The 13675-nt window shown below is 41.2% G+C and overlaps 1 protein-coding gene and 2 pseudogenes across 4 annotated transcripts in view; 2 read left to right on the forward strand and 1 right to left on the reverse strand.

Annotated features, from left to right (window-relative positions):
* Nucleotides 1-13675, reverse strand: part of KIAA0319L (KIAA0319 like) — a 101945-nt gene that overhangs the window by 79948 nt on the left and 8322 nt on the right. The gene's annotated exons all lie outside the window — the stretch shown is intronic.
* On the forward strand, nucleotides 1421-1520 carry LOC119237295 (U6 spliceosomal RNA; annotated as a pseudogene).
* On the forward strand, nucleotides 8609-8852 carry LOC119236671 (40S ribosomal protein S27-like; annotated as a pseudogene).

Raw genomic sequence — 13675 nt, forward strand, 5'->3', positions numbered from 1 at the left:
CATACTATAACAAAATTCATCAAACTGTATCCCAATGGAAAGACTGAGATGGGGCCTCCCCTGTGGCCCAGCGGTTGAGCGCTGGGTTGCAAAGCTGCTCGCGGCCTCTGAGGTGCCTGTTCGATCCCTAGCTGTTCCCAGGCCACCGGAGGAGGGTCCCACATGGCGCCCAGACCTCTCCTGGCGCGCAGACCTCTCCTGCCGCCCGCTGCTCCCCTCAGTGGTGTACTTTGGTCCTTCTGCCTGCTTTGCTCCCCGCTCTGGCTCTGGTGAATTCTCTCACCCTTCCGCACTTCTGACTGTACCCAGTGCTTGTATAAATAAAAATAAATAAATAAATAAATAAATAAATCTTTTTAAAAAATTTAAAAAAAAAAGACTGAGATGGTGGGCATGGAAGGAGATAAAAGACCCTATCAGTATTATTTTTTTAAAAAAGAACAAAATTGGTAAATTCTTCTGTTGAAATGGGGCTGGCAGGGGAAACCATGGTTCTGTGGAAAGCGATAAAGGGCTAAGATATTTTATAAGCAAAAATTGCACTTATTTTTAACATTCATTGAAACTAAAATTCTTGAAATCTCATGATTTAATAATATGGTCAAAAATTCATTTAAAGCTTTCCTTTAATAATGACACCACATGAGCTATTATCAAGCAGTAAGGCAGAAGTCTTGAATTTGGTGGCATATTATCAATCCCAAAAACAACTCAGAGTAGCTATTCAAAACAAACCACCTTAGGGGGCACCCTCCACCTTCCTTTTGACTGTCAGCATGTCTGTCACCTGCACACCCACTAATAAACAAATACAAAAATGGTTCCACATTACTCTCCACACCAGTTCTCTCCTGCAGGGGTTAGCATATTCAGAAAACAAGGGAGAAGAGGAGGTAACTAAATCTTTTGAAGGGCACAATCAGGTATTATGAACTTTGGAAACGGCCAGGGTAATAACCATTGCCCTCTCCTCCTTTTCAAAAGAGCCAACACTTTTTTCCTCAACTGCACACAGGTTAGATTGAAAGGTGGCAGCAGCCTCACAAAGCAGTCTTTGAAAAGAATATAATTGCTATTCATTGCCTTTGCTGTGTGCCTAGCTTTGTTAGGAGCGCAATTTGCTAAAAGTTAAGGTGTAGGTGATTTGCTGAAACTAAACTAACTGCTCAACAACAATCAATAGGACTTGTTTCCATATTCTCCTTTTCCTTATCCACAATGCTTCATTTTCCCCCAAAGATTCCTCTGACTGAAAACACTCCCCCTCCCCACCACCATGGAACTAGTCATCACATAGATACCTCTGTCACTATTCACAGTAACTCTTGATTGTCTGCTCTAGTGAAAAACAACTTGACCTTCCACACCTGAGTGTTGTGCTCCAACAACTTGACCACCACACCTGAGTGTTGTGCTCCTAGGGCACAACATACACATACACTAAAATTGGAACAATACAGAGATTAGTATGGCCCCTGAGCAAGAATGACACCCACATTCATGAAGTGTTCCATATTTTTATAAAATGGAAGGAACTGGAGAGAATTATGCTGAGCAAAATGTTAGGAGAAAACTAAATACTGGATGATTTCACTCATGTGGAATATAAAGACATAAAACAAAGGAACAGAAAAAACTACACAAAAACAAACCCTAGAAACCAGGCTGCAAAATTGAGGTTACCAGAAAGAGAGGATGGGGGTAGAGGGCTGGGAGCAAGGGGGAAAAGGGCTCAATGGACTATGGTGGAGGGCCTGGTGTGGTAACACACATCTGAAGAGATGTGAACCTTGGCCTCTGAAATACAGACCTTTTTTTAAAGTAATGTTACCTCAAGAAAAAGAGATACAATTTTTTTTCCAAAAAACCTGAGTGCTATAGCACTTTTCTACTTATGAATACTCAAAAGAGTAAGTCCTCTTCTGTAAGACTGTCACTAAAGAAACCTCAAAGGAACTAGGCTGTGGCAAATTGCTGAAGAGAAAAAAAGCACCATATCATCTCCTCAGAAGAGGGAAATGTTTACAGGCAAAAGAAGGGGACAATGTTCTTTGAATCTTCCTACTTAATGTAGAATAACTATAGGCTAAAGAAACTATGAAAAACCCTCATTTAATCTTGGTTAAAGAGAAAATACATTCCTTCAAAATACTGAGTTAAAAATGTTTTTTTAAAAAAATTCCATATCAAGATCAATACCCTTGTTCCATTCTACCCTATCTTCTGATCCTCACCCCACAAGTCTGGTTAAGGCTTTCATCCCTGAAATAAGACTGCCTGGATTTGAATCCCACTCCAGTCAATTTATTAGCTATGTCATCATGGATCAAATTTCTTGGTTTCTTCATGTGTAAAAATAAGAATGATGATAACAGGACCTAAATCACAGGGATATTATAGCTATTAAAGGAGATAAGTTACGCAAAATACTTAACACAAACCCTAGCATGTAAAGTTCAGTAAACATTAGCTGCCATTACTTTTTTGGTTGCTATTACACTTCAATTTTTACTCAGCTATCACTTTTTTTTTTTTTTTTAAGATTTATTTATTATTTATTTATTTATACAAGCACTGGGTACAGTCAGAAGTGCGGGAGGGTGAGAGGATTCACCAGAGCCAGAGCAGGGAGCAGCGCAGGCAGAAGGACCGAAGTACACTGCTGCGGGAGCAGCAGGCGACAGGAGAGGTCTGCAAGCCATGTGGGACCCTCCTCTGGTGGCCGGGGAGCAGCCGGGGATCTAACTGGCACTGCAGAGGCTGCTGGCAGCCTCTCAACCCCGCGCTCAACCGCTGCGCCACTGGGGAGGCCCTCAGCTATCACTTCTTATAGAAAGTTCTCTTTGATGAAATCTTCATCCCAAGATTCTCCTATATATCCTACATATACCTCTATTATAGTCTTTCTCTCAGGGGATCAATCATATTTTTTGTCATTGTATCTTATATCTCTTTACTTGGAGCTCCAGCAAAGCATGTTGGGCACGCATTAGGCATTCAAAGATTTATTATTAAAGTTTAACCAATATTTAAATAAATTTATTTTTTAAAAAACAAAATCTAGCAAAAAATGTCAGCTGCAATATTGAATTACTTGAGTTTTAGTCATTTGAGTCAGATCCTTAATTAATTTACTTGGTTAAAAAGAGGGATGGGCTGAAGAAAAAAGCAATGTTCCCTGTTCTCTAAAAAATTAGAAAGATCTTTTCAAGTTAAATTGGGGAGCGCATTGAATGGGAAGTATGATGAGAGATGTACAAAGAGAGAAACTGAAGAAAAGCCAAATGGATTAAGAAGAGATAATGGAATCTAAAGTAACTAGCTAGGAAATAGCCTTTCCTGCCTAAACACTCAAAGGAAAAATCCTTTCAAATCACAAAGCAATCTTTTCCTCATGAAAGGACCAACCAAATTTCAATTCCCAGAGCTATCTATTTCAGACTATTCCACTTCACTCAAAGGCAAGATAGGCTTTTACCATGGAACTTTCTGAACAAAGCAATGGTGGAGAACAACTTCCCAGCTCACATAGGCAAAGAGCCATCCATCACTGATAGAGGACATCTAGATGCATTCAATTGTCCTTCTAAATAAGGATGAGAAGGAAAAGGAAAAAAACAAAATCAAAAACCAAAAAACCCTCAAAGTTCTGGTCACCTAGTAAAAACAATGGAAACCAGTCTATCACAATTCTTAGGCCTTTAGCTTCCACCTTATACTTACTAATAAATCATTTGCATTAATTGGACAGAGTTGCTATTAATTTTCCAAAGATCTACCTATTAAGGTTTAGTCCAAAGCAATTTTTACCACCGAGTTATAAGTGAGAGTATTAATTGAAACTGGTGTAGCTGAAAATAGCTCTCCTACCATAAAAGTCACCTGCTCAAAAACAATCCAGTCATCAAGGGCTTTAAAATATTTAAAAGCAGATTGAAGACAAATGATTAAACCATGCACTTAAAAAAATTTAAAAAACTGTAACTAGGGGGTTACATTGCTGCATATGATATACTCAGAATCTCCTGCTTCACTTTTTCTCCCACCACCTTATGACTAAAAGACTGAAGAATGCTGTCAGCAAGGAGAGCACGCCTCCAAGTCACAGTGTGAAGGAGCCCACACCTCTCCATGTAACACTGTCTTCAGAAAGCACAGGTATCAAAAGATAACAGATAAACTGTCCTGTACATAAAATTGGTTCTAAAAAGAAAGAATTTTTTTTTCTAAATAGAAAAGCACTTAGAAATGATGTCACGAATCTAGCAATTCCCTGTATTAGAGCCCAATTGTAGATGTCATTCTTAAGAACTCACAGTTGTTTGCAGTCTCTGACTAATAAATTATTTGCATTCACCACAATCATACCAATCTTCTTTTGAAACCCATACAATGAACCTTGAATCAGAGCACTATTTTGCATTTTGGGCGGGGTTGTGGGGGTTTTTGTTTATCTGTCTTTTGATGGCTGATTTTGCAGCAGAGATATGTAAATTAAATAACAGCAACCTGAGAAGGACGTAACACAGCAAATCATGAAATGTTACTTCAAAAGATAAAGCCAAGAGAGAAAAAGTTTATGTCAATTTATCCATTAAAAATCTCTTTTTGGAGTATTATGTAAGTGTCAGAAAGGAAAAAAACCCTGCAGTGGGCTGAACTGGGACATGTGAGGACTCAATACAACCAAGCTTCAGATACTTAAATATCTCAAACCACTTTTTGCTTATAGCAAATAAAATGCAGAGCTACAGATGCTTTCTCATCTGTGTGTAAATGAACGCGAAACTGTGTGAGTAGTTAGTATTCTTAGAATTTTTGAGAGCCATTTTATTTAAATTAAATCAAAGCCAATCTGTATCTGTACAGAAATAACTTTCTTAGGGCTTTTATCCTCTAGACTTCACAAAGCTGTACACACTCTTCCCTCTACTCCTCCCTCTGAGATAAAAAAGTGAAAGGAGCTCTATAGGTTAAAAATCACTTCAAAGGAGGTTCAAAGGGATTAAAACATCACTTTTCTTATCACCCTGCTATAGAACAGGGTTCAACTTTCCCCTGCCCCATTCTTTGTGCTCCCATAGCACATTTTGGAATTTCTCATGCTGCTTTATGTTTCTACATCTATCTCTGCACCCACAGTGTGAACTCTCCAACGGCAAGGACCAGGTTTTATTTAGCTGGGAACAGTGTTTGTTGACCTGAATTATATGTATCTACAGTATGTACCTAACAACTATATATTAATAAAGCATAAGGGATTTGAATTAAGCATCCTAGGAAAAGTTCTCGAATGCTCTAAGTATATTTTAAGGTGCTGAGTGTGAGACAACACATACAAAGAAAAAGATCACAAATATTAGAGAAATATAATCTAGTTAACATTAAATCACATCAATATAATGCAGCACTGACATTCAATTACTTGGTATTATTTGGTTCATTTACTGCAGATGTGTGGCTTCTAATGGACTTTATTTTTATGATGTGCACCTACATGTGTCTTTCTCTTACACCTCCATTCTCAAGTTGATTATGATTTACACATTCTGCTGACAGAAATAAAAATTGGAGTAAAACCGTCACTACTGATTACCAAATTATTTAGTATGGAGTCTCTCAAACCACAGAGAAAATGGATTTGCCTTATCCTCATCTGTAAAATGGCAATATATCTTTACTGCTTCAAATGTGATATTAATTCTAGAGTGAGCAATAAGGACATCTAAATGTACAAGTGTCTCTCTCTCCCCATAGGCACACAAGTCCCTGGAAACACATCATACACACAGGGCCTTCACTCTCTAACTCTTCCTCCCCACTGACAGCGGCAGACATGCTGCCAAGGCAGCAACCCCCACATGAAATATGAAAGAGTGGAGGCGAAACAGCTCAATCAAAACAGCTTAGGAAAAGAAAGAAGGGTATGCTTGTCAGCAAAAGTCACCATGGAAAGGCCAAAACTCTTCTTTCTGCCTTGACCATCCTAGGCAAATAACCCTGCTCAAGATCTGCTTCCTAAGCTTAGAGGCGAAGGCCTCCCTTCAATCTTCCACAGAAGAGGTAATAAGATAACTCACCCCTGCCATTTGAAAAGTGCACTGTGAAAAATGTCAGGGTGCTTATAAGCATATTCTGGAGGGCATAGCTGACAGCAATTCTGAAAACCAAGCAGGAGTTGATAAAGTAGAATGTACAAGTAGAAGAGAAGCTTGGCACTGCTTCAGCATCTGTGGCTGACCCAGACTGACCCAGCAGGATGCAGATTTCTCAATTTTGTGTAATGGAATCTGGCTCTTCAGCTTCACTCTACAAAGTTGTTTCATTTATTCTGATTAAACTCATTCATTCTACCTAGTTCTCTTCCATAAGCCTCTAGCTGACTCAGGTCACCCTCATTTAAGGACAGTAAACACTGAGCTTTACCAAAAAACAAAATAAATGGAAAAAAAAAACAAACACAAAAACCCTCCAGAGAAGCCATTTCTTAACAGCCAGAATGAAAGTCCTTTAATTTTTTTTTCCTGAAATGTGAAATTAGAGTACAAAAGTAAAGCCAAAATCAAAATAAGCTCCCCATCTCCCAGCTCTGGTAATACTAGTTATTCCCCTTATTACCTAAAAATAAGAGACTCCATGAACACACATTTATTTCAATCTCAAATGTGCTCCTGGACTAGAATCAAAGCATAATTATAAGCCATTTGGAAAAAAGAGCATTCCTAAAATTCCTGTCATTTGCTGGGAGTGTTTAAAAAGGGGACTTAGGGTGAGCTACACTGGGCACTCATCTTTAGGGGCAGACTGCAGCTGGTGAAGCCTCAAACTATGGCCACATTTCTCTCTGCTTTTGTTTTTCCTAGGAAAGCATCTGTGATGACTAACTTGCTGTTCAGGACATTCAAAATTCCTTCTTATGCTCGGGTACATTACAGTTTCTTTTGGTGATTGACCAGAGAAATTCGGGATTTATATAACTTGGTGCTTGCCTGATGCTAAGCATTGAAACAGTTCACCTGAGAGCCTGAGTATGAAACCTGATGTAAAAAAGGCAGAAGCACCCTAACACAGAAAAGATTTTTCAAGACTGACTAGTCAGGGATAGCCAATAACCATGAAATCACCAGAGGACATGTACTTCCAAATTGGGGGCAAAGGCTGCAGCTGTAGCATTTTTTCCAGATCTCCACATAACAACCCTCACTGCTTATTCAAGGACGTGGGTTATTATTGGTGGAGAGAGTGGGCTGGATTGAAAGGAATGCTGGAGACATGCTGTATTATAGACGGGGGCTTTACCTACATAGTTCTTAGCAGAAGGTTACTCTATTGAGACCAGCTTAAGACATCAAATTGCCTAGTCTCTGACAAAATCCTTCCTAGGATTCTGGGTCTCCGTTGGCACTGAATTACCTAAGGACCTTAAGGAGGCCTCAGTCTCTTTGAAAGAAATCTTGGGACCAGTATCATCATCACTCTCAGAAAGACTTTCTGTTTCCTAGAAATGACAAAGAAATCAATACACTACAAAGTCCATGAAGACAGAGACCATATCTGTCTTATTTACCACTGTATTTCTAATGCATGAGGTAGTAGGCACTGAGAAATGTATTTTGAAGAAAGGAAGGGATTAACTGCTACTTCTGATACAAAATCCCAAAATGGAACAGCTCCAGTCAAAACACTGTCCTGACCAAAAGACAGAGTCAACTGGGTTGAGCACAAGGCCTTGCCAAGCATGGGCACACCATCATTGTTGGGGAAATGAGCTGGGGTTAAGAGACAGGCAGTATCAAGGCAGAAGAACTGTCCTTTTCCAGAGGGAAAGTGTCCTTGGCTGAAGGAGGAAACAAGCAGCCAGTAACATCTTAATGGAGGCCCACTTTTCCTGACAATGCAGAAAGGCTATCTGCTGCCTACATTATACATTTTAAAATGTGAGGACTGAGATCACAAAGGTTGAAAAAGCCAGCAGAGCTCAAACCTAGTGCCCATGCCTCCCTGGTGGCGCAAGGGGTTGAGACACAACCTATGAAGCTATTCACAGCCACTGCAGCACGAGTTTGATCCGCAGCCGGCCAGGGAGCAACCCACATGGCGCAGCAGACCTCTCCTGACTCGTCCGCTGCTCCCCTCACCAGTGCATTTCAGTCAATCTGCTTGTTCTGTTCCCCACTCTGTCTCTGGTGAATCCTCTCACCCCCCGCACCTCTGGCCTGTACCCCAGTTCTTGTATGCATAAATAAATCTTTAGGAAAAAAAACCAAACCAGGTGCCCACTGGGTCATATTGGAGTTTGACAGGAGGTTAAGCAGATAGGATTTTATATTATATTATAATGACTACTGCCAACATTTACTGACTTGCTATTTATGCATCTGGAGTAGGCTAAGCACTTACATGAAAATTCAATCCTCACAACAATCATATGAGAAGTACTCCCATACCCATTTTACAGATGAGCAACTTGATGAAAGGTATGTTTTAGTAACACCACCTAGGCCTTTCTGAATGGCAACGACCACCTCAGGAGAATATGCAAATGATCTCCTTCATTCCCCTCCAGAGGAGAAAACACAAGAAGCAGCACCTGGTGCAGAGGTCCAATTCCTATTTCATGGATGTGAAATGCTTAGGATGTTATAAAACCATCACCATCTTTAGCCATGCACAAATGTTAGTTTTTTTATGTTGGTGGCTCCACTGTCCTCTCCCAACCTACAGGAGGAAAAGCAAAGCTTAGAGAACAATGTTCCTTCAGATGGAAGAAGCACTGAAAGAACCATGAATTAAGATGAATGGGACACCATCCCAAAAAGCACGTTTTGGATACGAAATAAAAAATGACTACCCAGTATATAACAGAACCAGGACTCAGATTCAGGCTTTTCTGACTCCCAAATCCATGTTCCATTCTCTTGGCCACTCTGCCTCCTATCTCTTGCTCAGTTAGTTGATCAATAGGTAGTCAAGACCAGTTTTTACACATTCTTTCTAAAACTTAGCCACCACTGTCTGGAACCAAAGGTGGCTAAAGGATCTTAGATAAAGGATCAGAAATAAAAAAGTTCAAAAGGCAGGCCCTCAAACACAGAGCTATGCATTCTGACCCAAACTCTTTACTATCACTCACCCAAGAACAGAAGCCCAAACACTAACCACACACATAGTTCTTAAACATGTTCTTGCCACTTCTACACAATGCCTTGAATTGGAAGCTGTTCCAATTGTAAGACTGTCATACAATCTCCAGAATAAACCAAAAAGCCTTGCTTTGGTCCTACAGTTCTTATTTTGTTTTCATAAACTCCCTCTGCTATATATTATTTCTTCCCTTGAGGAATTTCTGAGGAGAGTCAATTTAAGACAGCTTTTAAACTTAATTGGAATAACTGCCCAATTATGCCATTTTCTTATCCTTTTTCACTTTGTCACACAATCTAGGAAGTTTGTGTTTGTACAATGCTTCTAAAGGCAAAAAGAACCCACCAAAATTACATAGTTTTTCATGATAGAATTTAAGATAATCATCTTTCACAAGACAATATATTCCTGTCATTGGGAAAGAAGCTAACTTCAGAGGATTCTGATTGGTCTTAAGTCAACTAAATTGTGATATAACAAAATCCCACAGATCTGCTCACTTTACAATGAATCTTTTTTTTTAAAGATTTATTTATTTATACATACAAGAACTGCGGTTCAGGCCAGAGGTGTGTGGGGGGGTGTGAGAGGATTCACTAGAGACAGAGTAGGGAACAGAACACGCAGATTGACTGGGGGGAGCAGCAGGCAAGTCAGGAGAGATCTGCTGCACCATGTGGGTCACCTCCCTGGCCGGGAATCGAACTCATAGTGCAGTGGCTGCAGACAGCTTCATAGTGCTGCGCCCTAACCCCCTGCACCATCAGGGAGGTCCCTGTACACTGAATCTTATAATCGAAAAGCTAGCATGATTTGTGTTAACAGCCAGAAAACTCTTAACTCCCCGCCTCAGCTGCCATGTACTCAAGTCATTATCCTACAATCTGAGGAGACAGATTTAGGATTAATAATTTATTACCTTCCTGTACTGCAATGTAGTTAAGAATATAGGACAGTTTGGCAGGAGAAAGTTCCTGCTGAAGACTCATTGCTGTGAGATATAGTCCATTAGTCATCCACCTTAAATTAGGTGCCCAGCAGATATAAGAAGAGCTGGAATATAATGCTACCTAAAAAGTCTCTTGAAAATGCTTTTCTCCTGAAGATAGGACTGATGCATGTTCAAAATATATTATGCTATTAAATAAAAACGATACCACTTGTTCTGATTTGTCAACCGGGCTACAGCCCTCAAAGTACAGTTAAAGAGTAGGGATAAAAAAGAAAAGTGAGATCAGGTGCCTTCTGTCCACCAGAGGCAATGCAAGCAGCTATAAGAACAAAAAGAGTGGCAACGAGTGGAGGGAAGGACTTCTTGCTAAACCAGGAGCTATCTTTGTTCCATCTGCAATCTCTGTGGAGTTGACAGTGATCATTAATCTCTCCCATCCAGAGTCTGAGTCTAATAAAAAAATAAATCATGGCAATGAGAGGTAGACAAAGATCAAAATATCACCTGTAGTAAAAGTGACGAGGTGACTGGAAAACAAAGTTGAAATGTATCATTACAAATAGGTTTTCTTACACTGAATTAAACTTATCCAACTGGATAAATGCAGGCGGTCCTGACATGGGTTGACCAGCTGGAGCATAGGAGAGAGAGGACAAGTGCAAATCCTGAAGACTGGCTATCCATGCATAAGCAGGATTCCTTTCCAATCTCACCAACCAGAAAATCACTCTTCCTTCATTTCATGGAGAGTCAGAAAAAAAGTGCAAAAATCGTCTTCCAAATACTGTTCCCTCCTGGGAAGTGAAATGTCCACATAATGTGCCAAGACTAAATAAAAGAGTACGAAAAATGTTTATTCCATATTTATTTCAAGGTGGCATCACCTTTAGATCAACCAAGCATGTGCTAGATGCTAGATACACACTATGTGAAAAACAGTTTCATGAAGCAGAAGCAGGAACAAGTAATTACAATAGACTTCTGCTCCCAGTCATGATAAAAGTAAATACCAGACTCACCATCTACCATAGATAACTATTAAACTGGACAGAATATGGCTTTCCTGGTGGTGCAAGAGGTTAAGTCTTAGCACTGTGAAGTATCTGCAGCCACTGCAGCACAAGGTCGATCCCCAGCAAGGGAGGTGACCCACGTGGTGCAGCAGACCTCTCCTGTCTCGCCTGCTGCTCCCCTCAGCAGTGTACTTCAGTCAATCCACCTGTTCTGCTCCCTACTCTGCCTCTGGTGAATCCTCTCACCCTCCCACACCTCTGGCCTATACCCCAGCTCTTGTATGTATAAATAAATAAAATAAATCTTTAAAAAATAAACTGGACAATATACAAGACAACTCTTTGAGTCAGGAGAGACCAGGTAGTGCAAGAATGCAATTCCTCTCCCCGGCCACCGGAGGAGGGTCCCACATGGCGCGCAGACCTCTCCTGCCGCCCACTGCTCCCCTCAGCAGTGTACTCCGGTCCTTCCGCCTGCTCTGCTCCCCGCTCTGGCTCTGGTGAATTCTCTCACCCTCCCGTGCTTCTGGCTGTACCCAGTGCATGTGTAAACAAAACAAACAAACAAACAAACAAATAAACAAATAAACATGCCTCTATAAAATAAAAAAATAAATAAATAAATCTAATTAAAAAAAAAAAGAATGCAATTCCTGTAAGAAGGGAAACTTGAAGTAAGCCCATAATTGCCCTGTTCTCTGTTATAGGACAACTTCCCAATTTTGGCAAAGAAAGCTGGAATCCAAACACAACAGAGGGTCTCTTGAACCCAAGAAACAGTGATCTGAGTTTGGTTAGAATTTTAAGTGGTAAAATACTAGAGAGAGGGCCTCCCCGGTGGCACAGCAGTTGAGCGCTGGGTTGCAAAGCTGCCCACAGCCTCTGCAGCGTCGGTTTGATCCCCAGCCGCTCCCTGGCCACCAGAGGAGGGTCCTGCCTGGCACACAGACCTCTCCTGCCACCCGCTGCTCCCCTCAGCAGTGTACTTCAGTCCTTCTGCCTGCTCTGCTCCCCGCTCTGGCTCTGGTGAATTCTCTCACCCTCCCGCGTTTCTGACTACCCAGTGCTTGTATAAATAAATAAATCTTAAAAAATAAAAAATTAAAAAATAAAACACTAGAGAGAGAGTAAGGAGCTGTGAAAAAAAAGGGGGCACCAAAAGTCCATTGGTGGGAGGGCTCCTCTGCCACTCTGGCTGAGGGCTGGAAAGTAGAGGCACAGGGCAAGACCACCTAATCCTTATTAGATAGTAGGTGCTACAGGGCTGAAAGAGAAAATCACTGAAGGTCAGGCAATGCTGGCATTGGAGGTAGGAACATGTTTTGGCTCTACCAGAGCAAAGAAGTCACATTAATGCCACAGACCAAGAGACACTGGCAAGGCCTGACATTAGAAGTAAGGACCATGTTGTAGAGCAAAACCTATGTTGAGCCTCTCCTCAAGCGAGGGGTCTTTGGGAAAGCATCAGAAAAGAGTGTGTGTTTACCTGAATCAAAACACATCAGGCACATGGTAAGGTCATATGAAAAGGAATGGTGCACTCTGCATGAAAACACAAAACCACACTCTACCACTGTGATTTGAATGTGGAGGAGAGAAGGGAATGTATAATGACTCAGGGATTTCTATCTCACAATACAAGTGGAGGTGGTCTTTTCACACTGTTAGGGAAAACAAAGGAGAAAGGGATAAAAAGACCACAGGTTGGTTTTGATAGATTAAGCTAGAGGTAGCCAAGAGTCGTCCTGTTGAAAATGTGTGACATACAGGTGGTTATGAGGCCAGCAGAGAAGTGAATGAACAAGTGACAAATCTGGGAGTAGTGAGCACACAGGTTGGAATTATGGGAATGAATGAGATTGCCCAGGGAGAGTACACCAAGAGTGAAGCAAGAAAGGGTTGAAACAGAACCCTGAAGAACAAAACATTTAAAGGACAAGCTGAGATGGGAGTGAGAGAATAACTAGAAAGTGTAAATGCATCCATCTGCTAGAAGGAGAACGAAGAAAAGCATGGTATGACTTAAGGCAACAAGGCAAGGGTCTCAGCAATAGTCAAAAGGCATCAGCAGCAAAGATGCTAAGTAAAAAGTAAAGGTGTTCAACTAGGGAAGTAACTGGTTATCTACGCAAAAGCCAAGATGTAGGCAGAAATCAGACCTCACTAGATTCAGAAGAGGACAAAGTGGGAGGACAGCAAATGTGACATACTCTTTCAGAAAGCTGCTCTGACCAGAAGACTGTCTGGAATCTGGCTAGAAATCCCTCACAAAGAACATTGCCTAGCTCAATAAATATTGAAAGATTGTGCTAGAGGACTACATCACTTAAAAATGAACAAATGGGGCCTCCCTAGTGGTGCAGGCGGTTGAGCGCCGCACTATGAAGCTGTCCGCAGCCTCTGCAGCACTGGTTCTATCCCAGCCAGCCGGCGAGAACCCCACATGGTGAAGCAGACCTCTCCTGTCTCGCCCGCTGCTCCCCTCAGCAGTGTATTTCGTCAGTCTGCCTGTTCTGTTCCCCGCTCTGTCTCCGTGCATCTGGCCTGTACCCCGGTTCTTGTATAA

The sequence above is a fragment of the Talpa occidentalis genome, unplaced genomic scaffold (assembly GCF_014898055.3).
Source record: "Talpa occidentalis isolate TD23 unplaced genomic scaffold, MPIMG_talOcc4v2.1 talOcc4.9, whole genome shotgun sequence".
NCBI classification, from domain to species: domain Eukaryota; kingdom Metazoa; phylum Chordata; class Mammalia; order Eulipotyphla; family Talpidae; genus Talpa; species Talpa occidentalis.